Raw genomic sequence first — 25,545 nt, forward strand, 5'->3', positions numbered from 1 at the left:
CTCTGCACCAGGTCAGCCGACTGATCTGCCTCCCCTTCCAGGTTTGCCTCTCTCTCTCCATCAAATGTCTACTTTGCCCAAGCTCCCCCTTCAGCCTGATAACACAGAATAAGGCCACTGTCTGGTTGTCCCCCTGAGGCCTCTCATGCAAAGCCAAGCCTGCTGACATTCTGCATAATACCTTCCTCAAGGAAGTTTCCCCCTCCATTCCTATGCAAAACACGGACCTTGCCAACAGCAAATTGTTCTGACCCACGAGAGCCAGCTAGCGCCAGGACAACTTTTTTTGTAAGCCTCCCATCAATTACTTTTTATTTTCCAAGCTGGCCACGCCCTGTGGAGCAGGACTAGAGGCCGAACTAGGCTCAGGGACTGTCCTGGCAGGGTGCTAAAAGAAAAAATCTAAGCTCTCCCCAGCAGCTCCCCTACCGAGGGGGCCTCACAAGCCACAGCAAGGATTCATCTGAACGCTGTCATGTGCTGGCATCTCGGGCTGAATTTTCCAGGACACAAAGGCATGAGGTGTTCCATCATCTTGATCATTTTTATGGCCGGTGGGGAGGTAGACGGGAACAAACAATTGGATGCACCGAGCTATGGAATAAATGAAACGGTAAAACACTCGTGATCAAGTCCTGGATCAAAGTAATTGGCTCTTAGGGATGAAAAAAAAAAAAAAAAACCAAAAGACTGGCTTTCCTCAAAATAAGAAAGGAAGGTGGAGGCTCCAGCAATGGGTGTAAAAGTGAGTCTTTCCCAGGCTTGCAGACGCTTCCAGTATTTCCCATTAACCAGCCGACGCTCAGGATAAAGTGTCATCTAAGAAATTGACTGTGGGTTACAAACCAGGGGGAAATACTGGAAGGAAGTAAATGAAAGTATGCACACCAGTTTGTGCCATAATGATGGGATTACTGGGAGTTGTTTTCATTTCTCTATTTTCCTAACTTGCTGTATACCATAATAATAATATTTTTTAGTTTCTTAGGAGAACCCCCCCCTTTTTTTAGCATGCTAGCCCCCCAAACACCCAGTTAAAAATTTAGCACTCATCCTTGACTCCTTTGTCTTCCTCTGGTAAATATCTCAACGCACGTGTACTCTCTTTTCTGTCTCTGCCTTCTGGTCCCTAGGGCCCACTCAGTGCCAAGTCAGCCCTCGATCTGGTCATTGACATCCTCCCCTAAATGGCTTCCCCACTGCTGGTCTCACTAAGCATCCCATTCATCCAACGACAGCAGCCAGGGTGACTTTCTAAAATAGAAACCCCGTCACGTCACATTCCTGCTTAACTTCTTCAACAGCTCCTCGTGGCCTCCAGGAGACAATTTAAATTCCTTTCTGTAACATGCAGGGCTCTTCGAAAACAAACCTGCCCCGCTCTCCCACCTCAGCTCTCATTCCCCAACAACCTTCCCGGTGGCCACTAACATTGGGGGTCCTCCGGGTGTCTCGTCCCAACAATAGGCCTTTACCCAAGACATTGCCTTTGCCTGAAACGCCCCACCTCCCCCGTGGGCAGCCTCCCAGGCCTCCGTGGAGCTCAAGCATCCCACGCTTCCTCACCCAAGGAAATGCCGACGGCCATGTACTCTTTGTCATGACACTGAGCCTGTCCGCGTCACAACGCTGGGCACACGGCTTCAGAGCTACTCACGCCTGTATTTGTCTCTCTTGCTAGCATGTGGCCTCCGGGAGGGAAGGGACCCAGTCTGATTCCTTTCTGGATCCTCAGTACCTGGCTTCTATAATACTTGGTAAAGGTGAGAAGTTTGGTAAATAATTGTTGATTTCAGAAAAGGAGTCAGTCAAGGAATTAAAATGTGGCTTTCTGCCGTAGTTGTTCTATTATTTAGAACTGTGCATCCACTTTACCACAATTAGAAATTTTTTTTAAAAAATGATATTGTCTAAAATACTCTAGAAAAGCCAAATCGTATCAAATGCCTACTGGTTCCCAGATTCTAGGCTTTTTTTTTTTTTTTTTTTTTTTATCTCTCCCACTGCTTACACTCTCCTCCACTCCCCATGCCAGCCCCGAGCCCCCTTCCACTGGCCAAGAGGTGTTTGCAAGGACAATACGAAAGGGAACCTAGAGGAGTTTTGTTGTCTGAGTTTTTCTCTTAAACGTTTATTTATTTATTTTGAGAGAGAGGGTGCACATACCCATGTGAGCAGGGGAGGGGCAGAGAGAGAAGGAGAAAGAGAAGCCCAAGCAGCTGTCAGCGAAGAGCTCAACACAAGGCTCCATCCCGCGAACCGTGAGATCATGACCCGAGCCAAAATCAAGAGTCGGATGGTTAATCGACGGAGCCACCCAGGCGCCCCTTGATGTCTGAGTTTTAGCATAGCTGTGCTCAGGATCTCACTGGCAAAAGAGTATAGGTGTCAACATTGTATTGCAGGAGGGCGTTCCTGTTATAGGAGTATCCACCATAATGACAGAAGCCCTAACTCAATCTCTTCATGCAGGTACAGGTCACTCAACTCCTTGACAGAGGATGACATGAACTTACAGAGAAACTGGAAGCCAAAATGGCGGAAGCTTCTGCCAAACGAAGATTAGCTAGAAATGTAGGCAAAACAGCCCTGAAATTATAATGTGAGTTGGGAATGAAGAGTGTGCTTACGCACAGCAAAGAGCCCAGAGTCCGGGTTCTTGCCCATCCGTCCATTAGCCGTGTGACTTGGCGTGAGTCACCCACCCCTAGGGTACCTCAGTTTCCTCAGTGGAAAATGAGGAGGAATGGGAGTTAGTTATCCCATGAGAGCCCGTGAGATTGTTCCGTAGCACTGAAAGTCTCTGCGCTTGAAAGTGAAAAGGCAAGAGCCTGGGCTGTGGACGGAGAGGGCTGGCATTCCACGTTTGAGTGCATACCCTTGGGCAGATCGCCTGAGCTCTTTGAGCTTTGGTTTTCTCGTCTGAAGAACGGGGTTTATAAATGGAACTTCCCGAGCTGTCGGGAGGCCTAGACAGCCGCACATACGTAGTACACGCCATTACTATTGGGTTTGGAGACCACAGGGCATAGTATGTGCACATCACAGGATAGAGGCCCATCTGGTTTCAAATGCCAGTTCTCTTGTGTCACCGTGGGCCCCTAGGTCTGCTTCATGCTTCCTCTGAGCCTCTGCCTGTTCCTGTGACAAATGAAGATAACGGTTGTAAGGACCCCCCAGGGTCGTTGTGAGGATTAAATAAAATTGATGTAAATAAATACATGGAGGGGAAGCGCTCAAGATCTGGCAGGCGATACCTTCACCCCTTTTCCCGTCTAACAGGTGCACCAGACCAGGTGCTCACCCCCACTTGCGCTTCTTCTCAGCTCCTTCCCCCCTGAGGTCTTCAGGGTCCCTCCTTCCCATCCTTCCAGAGGGAAGAGGGAAGCAAGGTCACGGGCGACGGGAGAGGGACCCAAGGTGACCTTGGAGGCAGAGAGAAACCCGGCCTGGAACTCATCCGCCCTCAGTGCCCGCCGGTTCACCCCGCCTAACCTCCCTTGGTTTCCGAAGCTTAAAATAGCCTGAACCGGTGTGGCCACATTTTAGTGTGCCACTCAGAGAGAACCCCTAGGGTGTTTGCAAAGTCAGCTCTGCACTCCTCACTAGCCAGGCTCCAGCTATGAGTTATTCATACACACCAGGCTCCACCAGGTCTGCCACGAAAATGCGTTCTGAGTGCTTTTCTGCTTAAGGCCCCTGTACAGGCAGCTGTGCTTGCTTAGAGGGGTCAGGCCGATCGGCTTCTTTCACGAACTGGGACTGTGAACCCCTACCAGCTGCTGGGCAGAGGAAAGGGCTGACAGGCTCTAAATGGAGGCCAGGAGCACATGACGGGAAAAAGCCCGCAATGGGTGTCAGGTGTTCTAGACCCAGCTCTGCCCATCCCTGTTGTGTGACCTTGACCAGGTCGCCTCCCCTCTCCGGGCCTTTAAAGAGGTGTCACGGAGACCGGGTCATTCTAGATCTCTCAAACTGGCTCGGCTCTCCAAGACGGCAGACCTTAGCCGATGTCCGGATGGCTTCCAGCAGCTCCAAAGGAACTCTACTCATGTTCACATCCGGCGGGAAACAAAGAGACCTTTTCTTCCCCCTCTTTGGCCAAACCCAAGTCCTGACTCTTGTTGTGTGAGTTGGGCTATGTGCCCATCTGGTGGGAGGTCACAGGAACGGGCCCTCAGAGCCCATTCCGACCCCTTCTAGGAACGCCCCCCTGGGCTGCAAAGGCTACAACCCGAACATCTATATCCCCAGCCTCTTGCTCGGCTCCGCAAAATAGCAGCCACCCGTCAGCTATCCTGGCGAGAGATCTGGAAGGCAGCAGCGACAGAGGTACCACTTTCCTGCTGCTTTGGCCGCGGCTCCCGGACAAGAACAGCTGTTCCGGATATACTCTCTAGCTTCACGGCTAGTTCAGAAGCTTCTCAGGCCTGGACCGTAACCACTGGGGACATTCTTGAATACGATGGTTTGGGCGGTGGGGGCTGCTTCCTCTCCATCTTCTTACTTGATCTCTGATGAGCCTGAGCATCTTTCCTGGAGACCCAGTCAGAGCCTACTCCTCCGGCCCTTCCGGGGACCTTATGAGCACCTGTTCCCCAGTAGAAAATGTATCTCTGCTCAAAAATTTCCAGAGTCATTCCTGTTTCCTGTATTCAACTCCTGACTGGAGTACCATCCCTGAGCGAGTCACAGGGCTGGGAGGGAAAGGACTGTGCTGAGCGCCAGGGCCTTGGGCACTGGCTCACCCATGAAGTCTACGCTAGTCAGTTCTGCGAAAAGATACACACTGAGAATAATTTCCTGAGATTACTCCTAGTTTAGTATTGCCAAATTACCTAATAATGATGAAATTACGATTATCGAAGGAAAGACGGAATCGACATCGGGCAATCGGAAAACAACAAATGTCCACTACATGTTCCCACCCAGACGTCAGGGTAAGAGATCCTGGAAGACATAAATGGAATAGTAGAAGGTATCAAGATTCGAGAAGCTCAGGCCAAAGTTGGGGCGCAGGAGACACTGACGGGACCGGGCCAAGATCCTCTCCATTTCCCTTCCCGTCTCCCGTGTCCAACACCTGGCCCTGCGTCTCTGCTTTTGGCCTGCACCCGTGGCTCACTCCGGAAGACTACTCTGTGTGACTGTGCTCACAGAGAACCGGGGTCACCTGGGAACTCACTTGGTCGGGTTGGCCCTTGACCAATGAGTGACAGGTGCAGAGAGAAGGAAGGTGAGCTCTCCTGGCCCAGGTGTGGACTGACTCTGAGGTGTAACTGGCATTGCAGGGCTCCTCTGCGGGCTCTGGCTGAGGTAGGGACTTAACAGAAGAGCACATCTATACTTGGCTTCTCCCACTCCTTGTCCTGCTCCCCCAAGTCCCTGGGAAGACTTCTTTTGTAAGTCATTTGCACATGAATCCCCCGTCTCAGGGTCTGCTTCTGAGGAACCCAGACATACTGAAATGGCCAGAGGTATTCGCACCTATGAAACCCTTAGTTTTTACTCTGCCTCACTTGGAATGCGACATGGTCAACACTGAGCTAGGATTGGGGATGCAAAATGGTGTCCCCCTTTATAGAAAAGAGATCATTGGGGCACCTGGGTGGCGCAGTCAGTTAAGCGTCCGACTTCAGCCAGGTCACGATCTCGCGGTCCGGGAGTTCAAGCCCCGCGTCGGGCTCTGGGCTGATGGCTCAGAGCCTGGAGCCTGTTTCTGATTCTGTGTCTCCCTCTCTCTCTGCCCCTCCCCCGTTCATGCTCTGTCTCTCTCTGTCCCAAAAATAAATAAACGTTGAAAAAAAAAAAAAGAAAAGAAAAGAGATCATCACATGGGGAACATCCGTAATTCCTTCTTTGCCCTTTGACCAAGGTTATGGCTGTGCAAACCTAGGAAAGAATCCATTAATCTTGGTTTTATTTTCACTGTTCCTTGATTAGAAAATGCTAATGGTTACCAGAGGGGTCCACTTAAACCCCAAGTTCCTAAACAAGTATTTGAGGAAAGAACAATTTTCCTGACATTCACTTACAAAAAAAAAAAAAGACCAATCCGGTGAAGAGAGGCACCCTAAGGTACAGGAACTTCTTGGCAGCTCTGGTCCCACTGAGTTTCCTGAGGAAGGGGAGGAAGGGGACATAGGACAGGCAAGCCATGGGGAGCAGGTGGAAGGATGGATAGGAGGTCTCCTTTCTGGTCTGCTGCTGACAGATGAGGTGAGCCGCCATCACGGAACCATAGGACGTCTCTGAGTCCATTTCTTCATCTACTGAAATGGTTGCCTCACGGGTCCTTCCTAGCCCTAAAGTTCTCTATCCCCTCCAGGAACAATGTCCAGACGGCTCCGTGGCGCTCAATTTTAACATGGCATATTTAGCATTTTTTTCATAGAAACCAAAGGGGAGTAGAAGCAACTTAATTTTATTGTGTCCTTTTATTTTTCTAAGAAGTAAGCACATTCATTGCACGACAAGCAGGTACATAAAACCGAAAGGCTGACCTCACAGCATCCAAGATGAACCAAGACCTCAGCCAAGATGAACACTGGGAATTTTCTTCTTACGCAGCTGTTTGAGCGTCCAAATCAGTAACATCTTTGTCTTGGACCCATGCGACACACAGTCTCTCTACCTCCCACCAGGAGGGACCATTATTTGGGGGATGGTTATATTGTAAGAAAACCTCTACTTGCCAAATTGGAGGTTGGGTAATTACAATTCCAGGACTCCATGTAGGTGGTTGCTTCAAAGGCTTTCATTTATTGCTGCTTAGTGTAGAAGAAACCTCATTTATGTCATTTCTTTTTCTCCCAGGGAAGCTAAGAGCTCAGCACAGCTAATGTACTACGTATCACTGACTTTAATATGGCTCTAGGCAACTTAACGCTAAAGCAATTTGATGATTTGATATTACAAAAGGCATCTATTTTTACTGAGAATGGAAGATCAACCACTCAAGCGTCCATCAGAAAATGATGCAGCTGCTAAAAAGCATTTTTAAAGGGAGGAAGAGAAAGAGAGAGAGAGGATGGGAAGGAGGGAGGGAGGGAGAGAGAGAGAGAGGGAGAAAGAAAAGGAAGGAAGGGAGGGAGGGAGGAAGGAAGGAGGGAAGGGAGGGAGGACAGATAAGTTTATACATGCTGCTGAATTTTAACCCTAGGCAGACTAGCCTGACAATGTCCAATAGAAATATAATGTGAGCCACATGTGTAGTTGAAAAGTATCTAGTAATCATACTAAAAAAAATGTTACAAAAAAATAGTTGAAACTCTTTCTCTTAAAATTTTTTTAACGTTTATTTATTTTTGAGAGAGAGAGCAAACAGGGGAGGGGCAGAGAGAGGGAGACACAGAATCCAAAGCAGGCTCCAGCTCTGAGCTGACACAGAGCCCAACGTGGGGCTCGAACCCACAAACGCGAGATCACGACCTGAGCCAAAGTCGGATGCTCGACCGACTGAGCCACCCACATACCCCAGAAACTCCTTTTAATGACATATCTTCTTTGACCTAATACACCCTAGCCTCACCTAATATATTTGAAATGAAAAGGCCATTTCAACATGTGATCAAGATAAAAATTATTAGTAAGTCATACTGCCTTCTTTCTTTCCCTGCTAACTTTTCTAAATCTTCATAGTTCAGTGTGGTTTCTTGCACTTGGAGCACAGCTCGACTTGACTCGCCTCGTTTCAAGTGCTCAGCCGTCACGTGTGGCCATCGCGTCCAACAACGCAAGTCTGGTCTCTGCCTGTGCTCTCGACTACAACTCCTCGCAGAGAGGACGCCAGTGATCTGTCATCATCCAGCCAGCTGGTCTCTTCTCACAAGCCTCCTCTGAGCTCTCTTTCAAGTCGTTGCTCCTTAAGGAACATTTGATTGCCTTCTCCTTGACACTTTTCGCTCCCGTGGTTTACAAACCCTATTTTCCTGGGCTTCTCCTATCCTTCCACTGATGTGCTCGCAGAGCTCTCGCTGCCCTCAAAGCAGAAACTGTCCAGCTGCCAAGCTACCTCTTTCTCTCTTCTCTCTCACTCATCCCCTCTCTCCCTCCCGCTCTCTCTTTCCCTCCCTTTCTGTCTGCACAGCTCCCAAAGCCAGGCTCCCAGGTTGGACCTGGCCCCTCAGCTCCAGTCACACATCGTCAGTTACCCAGGTGCCTCGCACCCCTCAGCTCCTAAGAGCAAATGTTCTAGACCAATCCTACTTTCTCCTCCTACCCATGCCAGCTTTTTCCCCCCAACATCTCCGTTTCTTTTCCTGTCAGCATCACCACTGAACAAATATTTAATGAGTACCTACTATGTGCCAGCTGCATGGGTAAGTCAAACAGAAATACGTCCTCATGAAGCTGACATTCTGGTGAGGACAGTCAGATGGCAAAACACAATAAAGTAAAATATAGAGTATGTTAGAAGGTGAGAATCACTAAGGAGAAAAATACAGCAAGAGAAGGGGAGTGGGGAGTTTAGGAGAGGGGAGGTTTTCCGTCTTTCCTCTAATCTTCCAAATCTGTAGTATCATTTTGTTCTTAAAACAAAGTGTTGGGGCGCCCGGGTGGCTCAGTCAGTTAAGTGTCTGACTCTCGGTTTTGATCTGTTTATGAGTTCAAGCCCCTCGCTCTCCTCCCCTCCCCTGCGTGTGCTCACTGTCTCTCTCTCTTTCTCTCTCTCACAATAAGTAAATTTTAAAAATGGTTTTCAAATGAACAAATCAAGTGTTTACAATTCTTTAAAATCACTATCATTCATCCTGGGTCATCAACGATCAGACAAGCAATTTAACTTCTTTGAGCCTGTCTCCTCAGCTATAAGAAGGGGAAAGGATTCTTACCTCATAGGGTTGTAGTGAGAATATGAGATTGTGCACGTAAGAGATTAGGTATGGAGACTGGCTCATGGTAGCTGCTCAATAAAATGCGGAAATGATGTTGATGATGATGATGATGGTGATGGCGATGATGGTGATAGTGGCAGTGGGTAAGAAAAAAATTATGACTTCCAATGAGCTAAATATGAAGTGCTAAAAGAGAGCGTTCTGTCCAGGTGGCTGGGAGACCATACCTTTCAGAGTAAGGTCATTGAGTTTTCCCTTCATGTGACGCTATTCACAAAAGCAAAGGTCACTGACATTTTCATAACAGGTTCCAGGCACATCAATCATTCATTCCCACACGTGAGACTTTGAAACAGACAAGTTTCATACTGGGAGTACAGATGACTAAAAAGAGAAAATTCCAGTTAGCCTGGCTCTTTCGTGTTAGATCGTGTAAAACTCGTTTTGTGGATGCATGGGTAGTTTTTGTTTGGTTGTTGTTGTTGTTGTTGTTGTTGTTGTTGTTGTTTTTATAGAGGAGCAAATCTTTCCCAAAATAATTTCGGGGCTTTCATTTGTATATTGTAAAATGATTCAGGTTTATTGTAGCAAATTTGGAAAACACATAAAAAGTGGAAAGACTATGAAATCGCACATAATTCCACTATTTAGGGATAAGAGCTGTGTACATTTTGAGGTACACTTCTCTGATCTCTTTTCTTTTTTCTTTCCTAATAATTGTAGGGGAAATACAATGCATCCTCTTTTCACTATGCTACTGTTTAGTAATAATTTATTAATTTGAATTCATTTTTCTCTGATTATCGACGGCAAGGATGAAATAGTGCCCATTGCCTTTTATGTAAAAGATGACATTTAGTACACTATCCGTTACTTTCTATTTCTTCCAACCATTCCCAGCTGTGATTTATTACTAGGGGATTTGGGCTTAAATTATTATTACTAATAATATTTATCTTCTATCTCAATAATTGTTTTGATATTTATGTGAAGTTTTATAACCACATTAGGCATAATTCTTTAGATTTATGTGTATTTCACTGGTCACGTAACTTGACATCCACATACTTATACTGGGTCTTCCCCATTCTTAAGTCATTTGTTTGGCTTCATCTGCTAACTGACTGGAATTCTTCTTTGGGTTTGTTTTTTTTTTTTTTTTTTTTTGAGGCAGGGCATGTAGGTATTTGACTTTCTGAGGTCTGGAATCTGATAACGTCTTTGTGAACATTAACCTGGCTGAATATCGGAATTATCGGTTCGTAAACATTTCTCCTAAAAATTATGTCGATGCTGTTCGATGACTCCCTTTGTTTCATGAAATAGAAGAGAAATCTAAAGGCACACCGATACATATTCATTTGTATTCAGTCTGCCTGGAAGCTTACATATTTTGTTTTTGTTCTTTACCCTTGAAATTCAAAAAATTCATGAGGGCACATCCGTTGGTTTAAGTAATAAGTTCTGTGTGCTACTTAATGACCCTTTCCCATCCCTTGTCTATAGTAATTTAAGGTCACCCTGTTTGATAGCAGGGTCACAGCTAATGGATTTCAGTGTCTGAAATCCAAGAAAACCCTGGGCTTTTCAAATAATGGCATTGAAAACCAGTAAGCTGTGGTGGTAGGAACACAGTCTTTGGGGCAGCTCTGTGAATGGTCAGCTGTACGACCTTGGATGTGTTACCTGATTTCTCTCCAAGCCTCGGTTTCCTCCCCTACACGTGGGGACAGGAAAACCTCCTTGCAGATTTGCTGGGAAGATTAGACAAGGCAAAACAACAGGCCCACCATAAATCATATCTGCTATTCTGGAATATGAGAAGACAGATTCTTCTCCAAGCCAAGACCACAGAAATTTGGTTCAAGAAAATGCCAGATTCTGTCTTAGGAGTCAGAGTGGCTCCTCTTACTAACTGGAAAGGGCCTTGGAGAAGTGGCTCCACCCATGACAGATGAAAATATCCTAGGGAGCAGGGTGTTGCCAAGGGGGAGAGTGAACACCAGCTCAAATACAGCTCCAGGATTGTGAACTTGAGCTGTGAGAAGAGGGGAGGGAAGAGAAATGTTGTTTCTCTCTTGGTCACTGGCATAGGCCTCTCAGCTCTGTCTTGGGCACTCCCGTTGTCTTTGTCCCTTTCACGGTGACTCAGAACTTTGGACACGGTGTCAGTGGAGCCCATGAGGTCGTTAAACCTTGCCACCTAAACAGCATGGGCCACAGGCCAGCAGCTTCAGCGTCACCCAGGAGCTCGTCAGAAATGTAGGAGGTCAGGTCTCACCCCGGAGTCACTGAATCAGAATTTGCATTTTAACAAGACCCCCCAGGGGAGGCACATGCCTGTCAAAGTTTGGGGAATTCTAGTCTAGGCCCACAAGTTTCTCAGAGCTGAAGTTTTAGGTGGCTTCTTGGCCACTAACCAACGATTCTATTTGCATCCCTTTTAAAAAAAAAATTATTTAGTTAACATCCGGTGTAATATCGGTTGCAGGAGTAGAAGTCCGTGGTCCATCACTTACATACAACACCTTAGTGCTCATCACGACAAGTGTCTTCCTTAATACCCATCCCCTATCTAGCCCTTCTCCCACCCACCTCCCTCTGTCAACCCTCAGTTTGTTCTCTATCATTAAGAGCCTCTGAGGTTTGTTTCCCTTTCTTCTCTTTTTCCCTCCCTTCCCATATGTTCATCTGTTTTGTTTCTTAAATTCTGCATATGAGTGAAATCATATGGGATCTGTCTTTCTCTGATTAACTGACTTCATTTTGCATAATACATTCTAGCTCCATCCATGTCACTGCAGCATTTGGGCTCTCTCCGTAGTTTGGCTAGTGTTGATAATGCCGCTATAAACACACTGCGTGTGTCCCCTTGAATTTTGATTTTTGTATCCTTTGGCTAAATACCTAATAGTGCAATTGCTGAATCATGGGGTAGTTCTATCTTCAGTTCTTTGAGGAACCTCCATACTGTTCTCCAGCATGCCTGCACCAGTTTGCATTCGCACCAGCAGTGCAAGAGGGTTCCCCATTCTCCACATCTTAGCCAACACTTGTTGTTTCTTGTGATGTTAATTTTAGCCATTCTGACAGGTGTGAGTTGATGTCTCATTGTGTTTTGATTTGTATTTTCCTGAGTGATGCTGAGCATCTTTTCATGTGTCTGTTGGCCATCTGGATGTCTTCTTTGGAAAAGTGTCTATTCATGCCTGCTGCCCATTTCTTAACTGGGTTGTTTATTTTTGGGTGTTGAGTTTGGTAAGTTCTTTTTTTTAATTTTTAAAATGTTTGTTTTTGAGAGAGAGCATGAATTGGGGAGGGGCAGAGGGAGGGAGGGAGAGAGAGAGAGAAAAGAATCCAAAGCAGGCTCCAGACTCCAAGCTGTCAGCACAGAGCCTGACGCAGGGCTCGAACCCATGAACCATGAGATCATGACCTGAGCCGAAATCAGGTACTTAACCGACTGAGCCACCCAGGCACCCCTACTTTGATAATTACTTTATAAATTTTGGATACTAGCCCTTGATCAGATATGTCATTTGCAAATATCCTCTCCCATTCTGTCTGTATTCTGCCTCTTAGTTTTGTTCATTGTTTCCTTCGCTGTGCAGAAGGTTTTTATCTTGATAAAGTCCCAATAGTTCATGTTTGCTTTTGCTTCCCTTGCCTTCAGCAACATGTCTAAGCCTCAGCAATCAGACAACAGAAAGCAATAAAGGGCATCTAAATTGGCAAGGAAGAAGTCAAACTTACACTCTTTGCAGATGACACAATACTACTCTATGTAGAAAACCTGAAAGACTCTACAAAAATTGCTAGGATACATGAATTCAGCAAAGTTGCAGGATATAAAATCAATGTGCAGAAATCTGTTGCGTTTCTATACATCAATAATGAAGAAGCAGGGGCGCCTGGGTGGCGCAGTCGGTTAAGCGTCCGACTTCAGCCAGGTCACGATCTCGCGGTCCGTGAGTTCGAGCCCCGCGTCGGGCTCTGGGCTGATGGCTCGGAGCCTGGAGCCTGTTTCCGATTCTGTGTCTCCCTCTCTCTCTGCCCCTCCCCCGTTCATGCTCTGTCTCTCTCTGTCCCAAAAATAAATAAACGTTGAAAAAAAAATTTTTTTTTAAATAATGAAGAAGCAGAAAAAGAAACCAAGGAATCGATCCGATTTGCAATTATAGCAAAAACAGATACCCAGGGATAAACCTAACAAACAGGTTTTTAGTTTTCAGTAGTTTTCAGTACTCTGAAAAACTATAGAACACTTCTGAAAGAAAGTGAAGAGGAGACAAAGAAATAGAAAATTATTCCACGCTTATGGACTGGAAGAACAAACATTGTTAAAATGTCTATACCTCCCAAAGCAATCTACACATTTAACGCAATCCCTATCAAAATACCACCCGCTTTCTTTGCAGAGCTAGAACAAACAATCCTAAAATTTGTATGGAACCACAAAAGATCCCAAATAGCCAAAGCAATCCTGAAAAAGAAAACAAAACTGGAGGCATCATGCCGTTTTAAAATAGAAATGAAAGCACGGCAGAAGGTTCCAGAAGAAATGAAAGTAAGGCATATAGAATTTTAAAATGTAGACTAAAGTCCAGTGGTTTCCCATGCAGACAATTCCATGGGACTGGGGAAGGGCCTTGTTCTCCTCCCAGAGGCCATCTTAACCTGCTTTTCTGCCCTTGGCACTCAGCTGGCATTACTGGGCCATTCTTCTTAGAACATGTTCTCAGCCTCTCTGCTTGATCACAGAAATGAGGACACAGCTCTGAGAGCCACAATCATACCATCCTTGGCTTTTGTGGTTCCCCACACACCTAATTCTGGGGGAATCACACTGTGACCATGGATTTGGTCACAAAGCAGAAGCTGGCATCTGCTGCTTCTATGGGTGTTCTGTGGCCCCAGCCTTGACCTTCCTCTGGGCCCCAGCTATCTCTGGGGCTGCAGCCATCGCCCTGTGAATGTACGCCCCCAGCTTGGGCCAGAGCCAGAGCCACAGCCAGAGCTGGAGTCAGCTGTGGGTGGTGACTCCAAGACCTCACTTTGGCATCTGGGGGACCCCAGCACCCTCAAGGACGTTCTGAGCTCTGTGAGGCACAAGCTCTTCTCCAGGCCTCGCCTGTTGGTCCAACCTGAATTCCCAGAGGTAAAACAGAATGTGGCTGGAGCAAGGGCCCTCCGCACCTTCGGGGGTTCTCAGTGGCCGTCACATCTCACGTGCCTTTCTTCATGAGCTGCACGTGTTTGGGAGCATGCCTGGCTTGTCCACTCTTGTATCTGGAGTGCTCACTGGAATGCCTGGCACACGAGGGGCACCAGATATGTACTGGAGCCTAACCCCCGGGGCAGCAAAGACCCTGTTTGGTCTTAGACTGGAACAGGGCAATCTGAGGTTTAGTGAGAAATAAAGCCACTCTCCCAATGACCAGCATGGCCTTGGAGGAGAGCAGCACGATTCCTTTCCGCTGTGGACTGTCGCTTCTGTCTTTGATCCCTGAGGATGAAAACATTGTCATGGGTCTGGTGGGCCATTTGGTGGAGGGAGGAGGGGCCACCTGGGAACAGTCCTCCTGGGAAGGATGAGCTCAGGAAAGCACGGAGGCAAAACAAGTGGGCAGACTGTGGAGACTTCAGGGCAGCCCAGGGAGGGAATAAGAGGACCCAGGAGCAGAGCAAGACCCCCAGGACCCGAAGAGGAAGAAGGCCAGGCTTAGGTCAGCACCATGTAACATTGACTTGGAGCTCCAGCCTATCACTCCCGAGCCTGCCGCAAAGCCAGCCAAGTGCCACAGTCTTGTGGTAGAGGGTCCTGCAGGCAGGGGGCTGCATTTGACACTAGGGTGGAAGAGAGAGAGAAAAAAAAGAGAAGGGCCCAGGAAAGCACGTGGCTGAGCAAGGAAAGTCCGTGTCAGAGGACTCGCGGCCTGGTGAGCAGAATGTAAGCCTCCATCGGGAACCTACAGAAACCCTGACGTGGACGCCAGATGGTTCCCGAATGTGGGATGGGGCTGTGAGTCAGTAAGCACCGTACTGAAAGGAAGGAGGGACCCCAAAACCTGGAAGATTAGAGACCACTGGCTGCTTCCACGTGGCTTACTTTGTCCCATTGATGGAGCCACCTCTGACTCTGGGACAAGCAAATCTTTGGTCTGTGGGATCTACCAGCACATGACTGAGTTTTAGTCACAATGTTGTAAAACCTCCCTGGAGATTCCTGGAGGAAAGTGAAAACTGTCACTACAAAATGACAAATGAACCAGAATAACTGTGGTTGGATGACCTCCACTGGTCACCAGGCCTGCTTCCCATAACAAAACCCTCCCCACATAAGAAACCAATGTCCCTTTTACCCCACACGCCTTCTGGTTGGGAAACCCACCCCCTGAGGAGGGGACTTTTCAAAGAAACCCACCTGAGTTGGGCTCTGGGGCTCTATGGAAGAATAGGAAAATTCGCAGTGGTGCAGGGAGGAAAAATAAATGATCTTAGTATTTGGACAGAGTTATTTCAAAGAAAAATTCTATTTAAAAAACCAGATGGTTCTTTTGTTTCCAATAGCTGCCTGTAAATTCTCTATTTTCCTGTTCTGTGGAATTGAAATTGATTGAAATTGACATTTTTTTATCATGAGTCAGGTGACACGAAAATTGAAAAAACAAAACAATGGGTGTTTTCTCTCTGTCTCTCTCTCTCTCTCTTTCTCTTTCTTTCTAACTTTCCAAGAAGTTAAGTCCAGAGGTTCAGAAAAGTTGCAAAAAAGAAAGAAAAAAAAAAGGGGAGAAGAGAAGAGAAGCATGTCAATGGTCTGTTTTTAGAAGTTGCCAGCAGTCGCCTTTCTGAAGTTGCAGTGCAGCTTTGTGGATGCACTCTCTATCCAGCCGCTGCACATCTGGAATTTTGGGGTGGTACCTCTGGTGCTCCATGCAAAATAGCAAAAAAACCACCTTTGGTTTTTCTGACCCATGTGGTTTCATAGCCTTTTCCAGACTTGAGCTGTGGAAAATTGCTGCTCTTGGCTTGAAAGTCACAGTTTAGCAAGTGGTGTTTCAGGGGAACTGGTGGGCCCGAAGATTAATTTGTATTTGCTGCCTCCTGGGGCTCCCAATCAGCCACTTGGCTCCCAGAAGCCCCCAGCCTGAGTGTTGCAATGGACACCAGGGGCGGGAAGAATGTGGCACAAATGTCGCCAGTGAGAACAGCCTCACTGTCCAGATATCTCCTGGTTTGTGCATTTTCCCCCAAATCACCATCAGATATACAAAAAGAGAGATGGGGGACATCTGTGTCTGTCACCAAGCATAGAATGCCTCCTGTCCCAGGGACCTGGAGGTGGTGGCACTTTGGTATGGCTTTGCCTCGCTTCTTCTCCCAGCCATGTGACCCACCTGAGATGCTTCATGCCAGGTCTGCTGATTAGCACGAGAAAAGAGGTTATGGTGACCAGAGGGAATCTACTGACCAGCTAACTGAGCTTATTTTTCCAAACACAGTACAGTACATACGGGAGAAAGGTCACTGGGCTCTAAATGTAGTGAACTGGCTCAGCAAATAGTCCCTTTCCCACTCCTAAGTAGCAGTGGGTCCCAAAGGATGTTGAATTTTCCCTGTGTGACTTTGAGAAATGGAGTCGAATTTTGGATGGGCGTGGGGAGAGTAGTGCACAGGTTTAAATAAATAGATACAGATATATTCTCTTTGTTCCAATGTACAATCATCCACAGCATTGTGCTGATCATTAAAGTGCTTTGGGGAATGGTATTTCCTTTGATGCAAAGCGGTAAATGAAAATGAGAAAAGCAAATGGGATCCCAGTCCCAATTTTGCATGGTGCTCACTTTGTGCACAAACACGGATTCCAGCCCCCTATCCCCCCATGAAAGCTTGCCTGCATTTGCTTCCTGTGAACTCTTACAGCAGCATCCGGCATCTGTAGCCCTCATTTTGCATGGAACATTTCCTGACTCTAATAATAATAATAATAATAATAATAAATTAATAAACTTCCCAGGCATTTCCATGTTTCCGTTTTTCTCGACTCTCCCATAAGACCCTGGAAGGCAGATTTTTGCTCACTGTATCCCCAGCATCAAGTTCAGCGTCCTCCCTTTTGGGGGGGGGGGTCTCAAAATAATTTAATAGTGTGGAAATAATCACATAGGTCAGATATACAGCCCATCCCAGCAAGGACAAGTATCCTGCAGTAGGAAACGGCCGTTCCACCCAAGAAACACTCGCTGATGTCTTCTTGGGGTCATGGCTCACAGTGACTATAACGGCAAAGAAGCTCCTAGTTCCAGAGGTAAATGCCCTTGTGCTGGGCACTTGGCCACCTTCCATGTGAACTGAAGGCACAGATACAGGAAATGGAGAGAATCTGGGTATAGCCTAGCTTTATGTTATGGAAAGAAAAGGTTTGGTACGCTGAAGTCAGCTGTTACACGCACAGGAAAATTACAGGAATTTTGAGAGCCTGTTGTTAAATCATTGGTAACGTGAAATTGGCTGTGGTGAGAGTATTCACACCATGGAAATAGGCAGACGCCACAAATCAGGCTCCTCCCACCCCACCTCATTGTGGAGAGCTGGTTTACCAGAACACTACTGCCAGCATCTGACCATCTGCGGGCAGGCAAGAGTAATTTTTCTGAGCAAAAGCTTCAAGCCAACTGTGATCTTAACTGCCCTTCGTTGCACAAAGCACCAGCCTCTGCCAACAGCAACCTTTGGTCCCAGGAACGAAGGTTGGACATTATCTGTAGCTGAGAATGTCTGGTCACTTCTAGGTCTTGTCAGTTACATCTGCTAAGCAGACAACACTTACACCATAGCTTTTCTTACAAAGGACTACAACATGTGTCCATATATATTATGTGGTTTTTGAACTTGTACGATTCTTTGATTATGGACTCTCAGAGCACTGCACAAATTAAATCAACCATTGCTTCCAAGAGTGGTCCCCCAGTGTGAACGAGGAATAACTGTAGATGGCATGAGTATCCATGCCTGACACTTTCTTCGTGGATTTTTGCTGCCTTTTATTTGTACTTCTCTATTTATAACATTTCCCCGGTTGACTTTATCTAGTCCCACGGCATTGATACTCTCGTATGCAGATAGCACCCGAATCCAGCAATAATGTCTCCACTGACTGCAGACTCCTATCCAAATTCTTCCTTGACATCTCCACCAGGATATTTAAAGGGTGGCTCAAACCCCTTGAAAGGTTAAATTGGCTCGTGTCACTCCTTGTTCCAAAGGCTTCTCATCTCATGCCAAATCCCAATCTGCAACATGGTCCGATCGAGATCCCCAACCCATCACTTCCCCGTCCTCTCACCGTTCTCCCCACTGCCCTGCTGGTTTCTGTGCTGTCTCTCCAATGTGGCAGACAGGCTCCAACTTAGGAGACTTTGCCATTCCCTCTTCCTGGAAAATTCTTTCACCAGGTGTCCTCATGGTTTCCTCCCTTACCTCCTCCAAGTCTTTACCAAAGGCTTGCTAAGGAGGTCTTCCTCAAGTACTGTATTTTGAACTACAACCTCCCTTCACACTCCCCACCCCTTCCCTTATCCCCACCGCCTATCACCTCTTAACAAACTACATCTTACTGACTTTCCTGTTTACTGGGTTTTCTTCCCCATGAGAGTGTAAGCTGTCTGAGGGCAAGCATTTTAGTCCAGTTTGTTCACCGTTGTACCATTAAGACTTACAGTGCTCGGTACATAGTAGGGATTCAGCAAATACTTATTGAATGATAAATGACAACCTTGGTGTCTGTCCTCAGACCTCCTCCTCTCCCAGTCTTTGGCTCTGCCTGTGGGAGCACCATGTCACTCAGGAACTCAGAATAAAACCGTGAGCTACCCTCACCTTCTACATCTAGCCCATTGGCAAGTGCTGACCGCTCTACCACTGAAATATATCTTGAATCTGGGGCACGTGGGTGGCTCAGGCAGCGAAGCATCCAACTCGGTTTTGGCTCAGGCCGTGATCTCATGGTTTATGGGTTGGAGCCCCAAGTCAGGCTCCTCACTGAGAGTGCAGAGCTTGCCTGGGATTCTCTCTCTCCCTGCACCCCCCTCTCTCTGCCCCTCCCCTGCTCACTCTCTCTCTCAAAATAAATAAATAAACTTAAAAAAAAAAAGGAAAAAATATATCTTGAATCTGATCACATGCTTCTCCTTCCCGACAACCACCATTCCCATCGCAACTGGACGACTGCAATCATCTGCCCCCTGGGCTTCTTGCCTCCGGGCTCAGCCCTCTCCCGATCCCTCATGCCCACCCCTTCACGGGCACACACTGCCAGAGCGAGCTTTTCAAAATGTCAAAAAGAACACGACTCCTCGGGTGCAAACCTCCCCCGGGCTTCTCACCGCATTGAAAATTAAATCCACGCTGCCCGACTTGGCCGGACTCTTCCGGACTCATCTCTGACACGCTCCCCTTGTTCCGTCTCCTTCAACTTTCCTGCAGTGACTGCCCACTCTGTGACAGCGCTGTTCGAGGTGTCCGGGACACAACACGAGACAAAACGGAAGGGTATCTATGCTCTCGTGGAGCTCCCGTTCCAATAAATGGCAAACCGGAAACACGACAATAATTCATAATATAGGACGTGAGAAGGTGAGGAGTGCCATGGAAAACAGAGAGAGAAATTAGAGGGAATTGGAAGCGCTGAGTTAGGGCAGCGAGAGCAGTGTTGAATAGGTCGGCGCTGGGGCAGGCAAGGCAGGGGCAAAAATGAGGGAGGCGAGCCACCCTGGTCATCCCTCGCCATTCCGAGAACAAGCTGGGCTGGGCTCCTACTGGGTCACCCCAGCTAAGCTCGAACTCCGTTTCTTAGAATTCCTGCGCGGGCACAGCTCCCGATCAGCATGGGCCACGGTGGTGCACGAGGCGTGGGAGGCAGAAATGGAGCCCCAGCAACATTCTTTTCTGCAGGGAAGGTCAATGCCAGGCGCCAGGTCAATGCGGCTCTCTCACACGGAGGCCCTTCCGCGGGCCTGTTTGGCTGGACAGCAGCCGAGCCCCGGCACCTCCGGGACCCAAAGGATCTCTTCTTTCAGGAACTCCAGCTCCCACCCAGGTGTGCATTTAGCTCCGTGACAAAGGGCATCGAGATCGGAGGCTCGAAGGCGCCTGCAAGACCCATCAGGTGGCAGCCCATCCTGGCGGCGACCAGCCTGTCCTTGCTTCCCTCGCTCCACGGCCTCTTGCATTATCCCCCCGCTGCCTGTTCTGCTGGCTTCCGATGGAGCACGGAGAGCGCACTGCACAAGCCACAGCCCCAGGTCCACCTCGAGGTAACCACCCCCCACGGCCCATGAGGCCAAATCCCGAAACGGCTAACTAAATGCAGTCTTATAGGATTTATTATAAGGATAATATATTTTTACTACCTTATTGTACACATAATGGCTGGCCCCTTATTTAATCTGGGCTCATATGTCACCATCCCATACACATCGTAGCTGAGCACCTAAAACAGAACTTTCTCTGGGGCGCCTGGGTGGCTCAGTCAGATAGGTGTCCGACTCTTGGTTTCGGCTCAGGTCCTGATCTCGCAGTTTGTGGGTTTGAGCCCCGCATCAGGCTCTGGGCTGGCGGTGGGGAGCCTGCTTGGAATTCTCTCTCTCTCTCTCTCTCCCTCTCTGCCCCCTCCCCTGCTTGTGGTCTCTCTCTCTCTCAAAATAAATAAAGAAACTTAAAAAAAAGAAGAAGAAGAAGAAATGTCTGCAGTCATTCCACATCCCCACACCTATTTTTTTTTTTTTCTCTTTTGGTGGAGATTACTCCCTGAAGTTATTTATTTATTTATCTGTTTATTTATTTACTTTAATTTTTTCTTATGTTTTATTTTGTCTTTGAGAGAGAGAGACAGACAGAGTGTGAGCGGGGGAGGAGCAGAGAGAGAGAGGGAGACTCAGAACCCGAAGCAGCTCCAGGCTCCAAGCTGTCAGCCCAGAGCCCGACGTGGGGCCTGAACCCTTGAACCGCGACATCATGACCTGAGCTGAAGTCAGACGCTTAACCGACCAAGCCACCCAGGTGCCTCTGAAATTATTTATTTATTTTTGATTTGGTTACTTGTTTACTACCAAGGCCTGTCCTATTCATCGCTCTGTCTTCAGTGCCCAAAACACAGACCGCTCACGGTAGGAATTCAAAAAAATAAAGACTGAATAAATGTATCTGATGTCTTGTTTTTGGTGTCTGCCAACAGATTTCTGAATACCAAAGCAAGCTAAATGGCTTCAACTACGCATGCAAATCTCACATGGACTTGATGAAAAACCTCCAGCATTTATACATAAAGTTTATAAATGAAAACATAAAGCATTTCATTGATTCTATTAGTCAAAATTACTTTTGCCAACAAATGTTAAAAGCACAACCAAACCAAAAACAAACCTTTTTTTTTTTTGTATCATACTATTCATTCCACACAAAACAACAACAACAACAAAACCTTGTGCTTCGTAGAGCTAAATATTAAAATAGCTACAAGACAACGTCTTCGGTTAATAACTTACACCCAAACCTAAGGGGCGAGAGCAAATGTTCAAGCTTGACATTAACTCTCTCGCAAGAAATCGAGCTAAAGGTTTTTCCTCGCGGGAAAATCCAGAGTTAGAAGGTTTTAAACATTAAGCTGAAACAAGAAAATGCTTTAAAGCAAACGACTGTGTTTTATACTTTAACAATGTCCAGCCAAAGACGCTACTGAGTTGAAACTTCTCCAGCTAATGCTGCCATGGAATAGTGCTCCTCATTTTTGCCAATAGCCCATTTTACTGGTCACCGGTTACTCCTTCAGGACATTAGGCTGACGTTTGTTCATCTTACTTTTGTTTCCTTTACAGTCTCGACTCTTAGCAGCCCACCTCGCTGCAGATCTTTGGCACCAAAAGCCCCACTTAAAAGAACACAGTGTCTTCTTACCGGGGCCGATCCCGGCATGATTTTTTTTTTTTTTCCCTCCTCAACGTCGTTGCATGTTAATTCCTGCGTCGAACTAATATGTATTGATCATCTATTGCGTTCCAGAGGCTGTTTGGGTTTCAAGGTCATTGTCTGGGAGGAGTTCCTTCCTTTTCTGGCCCGGAAATATTACACTGCTGACCCGAAGCAGCAAGTCTGGCCCTTCCTGGTTTTCCCGGACATTCTCCCCGAGGCCATTCGGGGTGGAACGCTTCCTGCTGCCATTCCTCCAATTCTCTACCGCCGATTTCTATCTGCCCCTGGTTAAGTGCTCTTCCTTCCCATTTTTGTTCCTGCCCTTTTAAAGTCTGAGGGCATCAGAGGACTTCCTGCACGGCCTCTGGTGTTACTAGCTCCACTCCCCTTTCTGCTGCAGGAGGGTCATTTGCAATTGCAGGTGCAGAGTGACATTTCTGAGAGCATCCCAACCCCCTTGAGACATCATGCATTTGAAAATCTCTGACCGTGACATCTGGCCTGTCTCTCCTCTGATCTTTGGGAAATCTGCTTCCCTCAAGTCTCGATTGTATGTTTTACTGCAAAACTTTCCTCATCCTTGGCCATCATGCACTCAAAAATGGATTCTGGGTCCAGGAAGCCATGGATTTGAATCCTGGGTCTCCCACTTATGGGCAATGTCACCTCAGCAAGTCAGTGAGTCTGCTTGTACCTAAGTTTCCTGACCTGTACAAAAGAGGGGCTACTCACAGGGCGCCTGGGTGGCTCAGTCGGTTGAGCATTCAACTTTGGCTCAGGTCAGGATCTCATGGTTCATGGGTTCGAGCCCTGCCTCGGGCTCTGTGCTGACAGCTCAGAGCCTGGAGACTGCTTTGGCTTCTGTGGCTCCCTCTATCTCTCTGCCCACCCCCACCCCCCCGTTTGCTCTCTCTCTCTCAAAAATAAATAAACATTAAAAAATTTTTTAAGGGGCGCCTGGGTGGTGCAGTCGGTTAAGCGTCCGACTTCAGCCAGGTCACGATCTCGCGGTCCGGGAGTTCGAGCCCCGCGTCGGGCTCTGGGCTGATGGCTCAGAGCCTGGAGCCTGTTTCCGATGCTGTGTCTCCCTCTCTCTCTGCCCCTCCCCCGTTCACGCTCTGTCTCTCTCTGTCCCAAAAATAAATAAACGTTGGAAAAAAAAAAATTTTTTTTTTTTAAATTTTTTAAAAAGAGGGTTACTCTGAAGACTATATTTTCCAAAGATGGCCACATCAATAAATATATATGCGTGCCCCGTCCCATATTGTTTTCTCACAACACAATACGGACACCTCCATATCTGGGCAGGCAGAAACATGGATTACCGAAAAACAACAAATAACTTTTTTGTGTGAGTATGTCCCAAATACTGCACAGGACATATGTATACTAATAGAGCTATTTGTTGTTTCTCTGAAATTTAAATTTTAAGTGAATGTCCTATATTTTATACGGGAAGTGCACTTTGGAGCCCAGAGCCAGCACATAAGAAGTTTGGCTCCCCTCAAACTACTGGGTATTCCAGTTCCTCAGTGTTTGAGTGTTCCCAACCCAGGCACCAGACATATGTCCAAAGAAGCCTCAGGAATATTCCTTCCTCGGCTATCGTCTGCCTTAGACGAACCCAATCAATCCTCGGAACCATAAGGGATGATAATGATAGATAATTATTACTGGTTTTAAGCCATTAAACTTGGGGCCAGTTTGTTATACAATAGATCACTAATACAATTAACTACTTCATAGAATTGTGGCACTGTTTTAAGAACATAACATGGTAATGCCCCTAGCATAGCCCCTGGAACAAACAGAATTCTCTTCCTCTCCCCCCAGCCAACACATAAAACCATCTGTACACACGCGTGATGCCCCACGGTCTTTTTTCTCCCAAGCTTACTTTTATTTCCACTGAACTAATTTCTCTTTCTGGCCAGAATTGGATCCTGAGGGGGTCAGTTGTTTCCCCAAAACACTTTCCCAAATTTCTGGGAGATTAAACTGATAGCAAAGCAAGAAATGTCAGACACTGTGTTCTAGCTCTGAGACCCCCTCGCTGAAGTCCCCACGCTTCTCTTTCTCATGGCCCTCTGTCAATTCTGTGATCAGCTTTGACAATCTCTTTTTATCTACCCGTAATATGGCCCCACAAAAGCCACTTCTGTTCTTGTCTCTTTTTGTCCTTACACAAAGACTACTCACACCTCCATCAATTTCCATGAAGACGTTCACAGATTATTTGTATGTTTGCTTGTCTTCACGTGTCTTCTCCTATTGTGTGCAGAGCCAATATGTCATGAGTGTTAGTTTCTGATGATTCAGTCTCTCCAGTGTCCTACCCCATTCCGCTTCAGTCAGGTCAATGATACATTCGTGTCTATTCCTCTCTTGCTGTATGTTTAGACACGCTGATTATCACTCAAAGCAGAGGCATAGGATCTTATGGTAGGCTGAATAATGGCTCCCTATTCACCCAAAGATGTGCATGTTTTAATCCTTGGAACCTTTGAATATGTTATCAAAGGGACTTTGCAGGTATGACTAAGTTAAGGATCTTGAGATGGAGAGATTATGTAGAATTATCCAAATGAACCCAAAGTAATTACAAGGGTCCTGATAAAAGAGAGGCAGCAGGGAGAGATAGAGATGTGTTGACGAAAGCAGAGGTCAGCATGATGTGTGGCCATGAGCCAAGGAATGCAGTGGCCTCTAGAAGCTGGCCAAGTCAGGGAAATGGATTCTCCCTTAGAGCCTCCAGCAGGAATGCAGCTCTATGGACACCTTGCTATTAAGCCCTTTGAGGCTGATTTTGGACTTCTGACCCTCAGAACCCAAGTAAATCTGTGTTATTTTAAGTCACTGAGTTTGTGGGAATTTGTTGCAGCAATGGAAAACCAGCACAGACCTCCATGAGTCTTACGAAGTTACTTACCCTTTGGGGGAGGGGAACTTTCTAGCCTTGTTCAAGAAGAAAGATTATTTACATGCTGTAAGTGTATTTGTTTGTAATTATGACCTCACCTCCTTTCCTAAAGAGTTTGAGATGACACATTAAGAAATAGACTCTCTATTTTTATTTGACCCAAATGAGCTCCAGTTTTAGAGAGAGAGAAAGGTACAACAACTCACGTGTGAGGATGGAGTACGTTTAGAAAGATGAAAAGAAACAATTCAATCCCACTGTGTATCTGCACTCCCAGGTTTCTTACATTCGGGATTCAATCTGCCTCTGGTTTACAGTGAGAAGGAGACAAGACATTGATCTGTGATTCACACTGCTAGCTTTCGCCAAACCTACACCCTCTCCTCCTGGGCACTAGCTGGACAGCACTTCCCAACCATCTTGCAGTCGGGTGGCGCTTGGGACTGAGGTCTAGTCAATGGACTATGAGTGGATGATGTGTGCCACATCCAAGCTTGTCCTCCCCCAAACCTCCCAGGCATGTTTTTCTATGTTCTTTACCCTTCCATTGGCTTGAGACAGATAATCACAACCTTGAAAGCAACACGTTGGATATATCACAAAATGAAAGGGACCTGGGTCCCTGAATCACTGCTTGGAGGAGAATTACCACCCCATCAGGGACATCTGTTTTGGACTCTAAGTGAATGAGAAATTAACTTGTATTGTTTCGAGCAATTACTCATCTTGGAATTATTTCTGATTGCAGCCAACATTACCTGAAGGTAACACACAGTGCAAATCCCAAGTATTTGGGGTAAGTACAGCCTGTTTTGC

General features: G+C 46.8%; 1 protein-coding gene across 10 annotated transcripts in view; it reads right to left on the bottom strand.

Annotated features, from left to right (window-relative positions):
- Positions 1-25,545, bottom strand: part of LOC125147929 (vegetative cell wall protein gp1-like) — a 102,739-nt gene that overhangs the window by 34,245 nt on the left and 42,949 nt on the right. Inside the window, exon 4 of one of the 10 annotated variants that reach the window (XM_047825435.1) lies at positions 3,109-3,141. The exons of 8 other annotated variants lie outside the window; for them this stretch is intronic. The gene's annotated coding sequence lies outside the window, so the exon portion shown is untranslated. Of the gene's footprint in view, positions 1-3,108; positions 3,142-4,875; positions 4,951-25,545 lie in introns of those variants that run through there. One more of the 10 variants, XM_047825437.1, reaches the window with a different exon arrangement.

Source organism: Prionailurus viverrinus, chromosome D2, assembly GCF_022837055.1.
Source record: "Prionailurus viverrinus isolate Anna chromosome D2, UM_Priviv_1.0, whole genome shotgun sequence".
Classification (NCBI taxonomy): domain Eukaryota; kingdom Metazoa; phylum Chordata; class Mammalia; order Carnivora; family Felidae; genus Prionailurus; species Prionailurus viverrinus.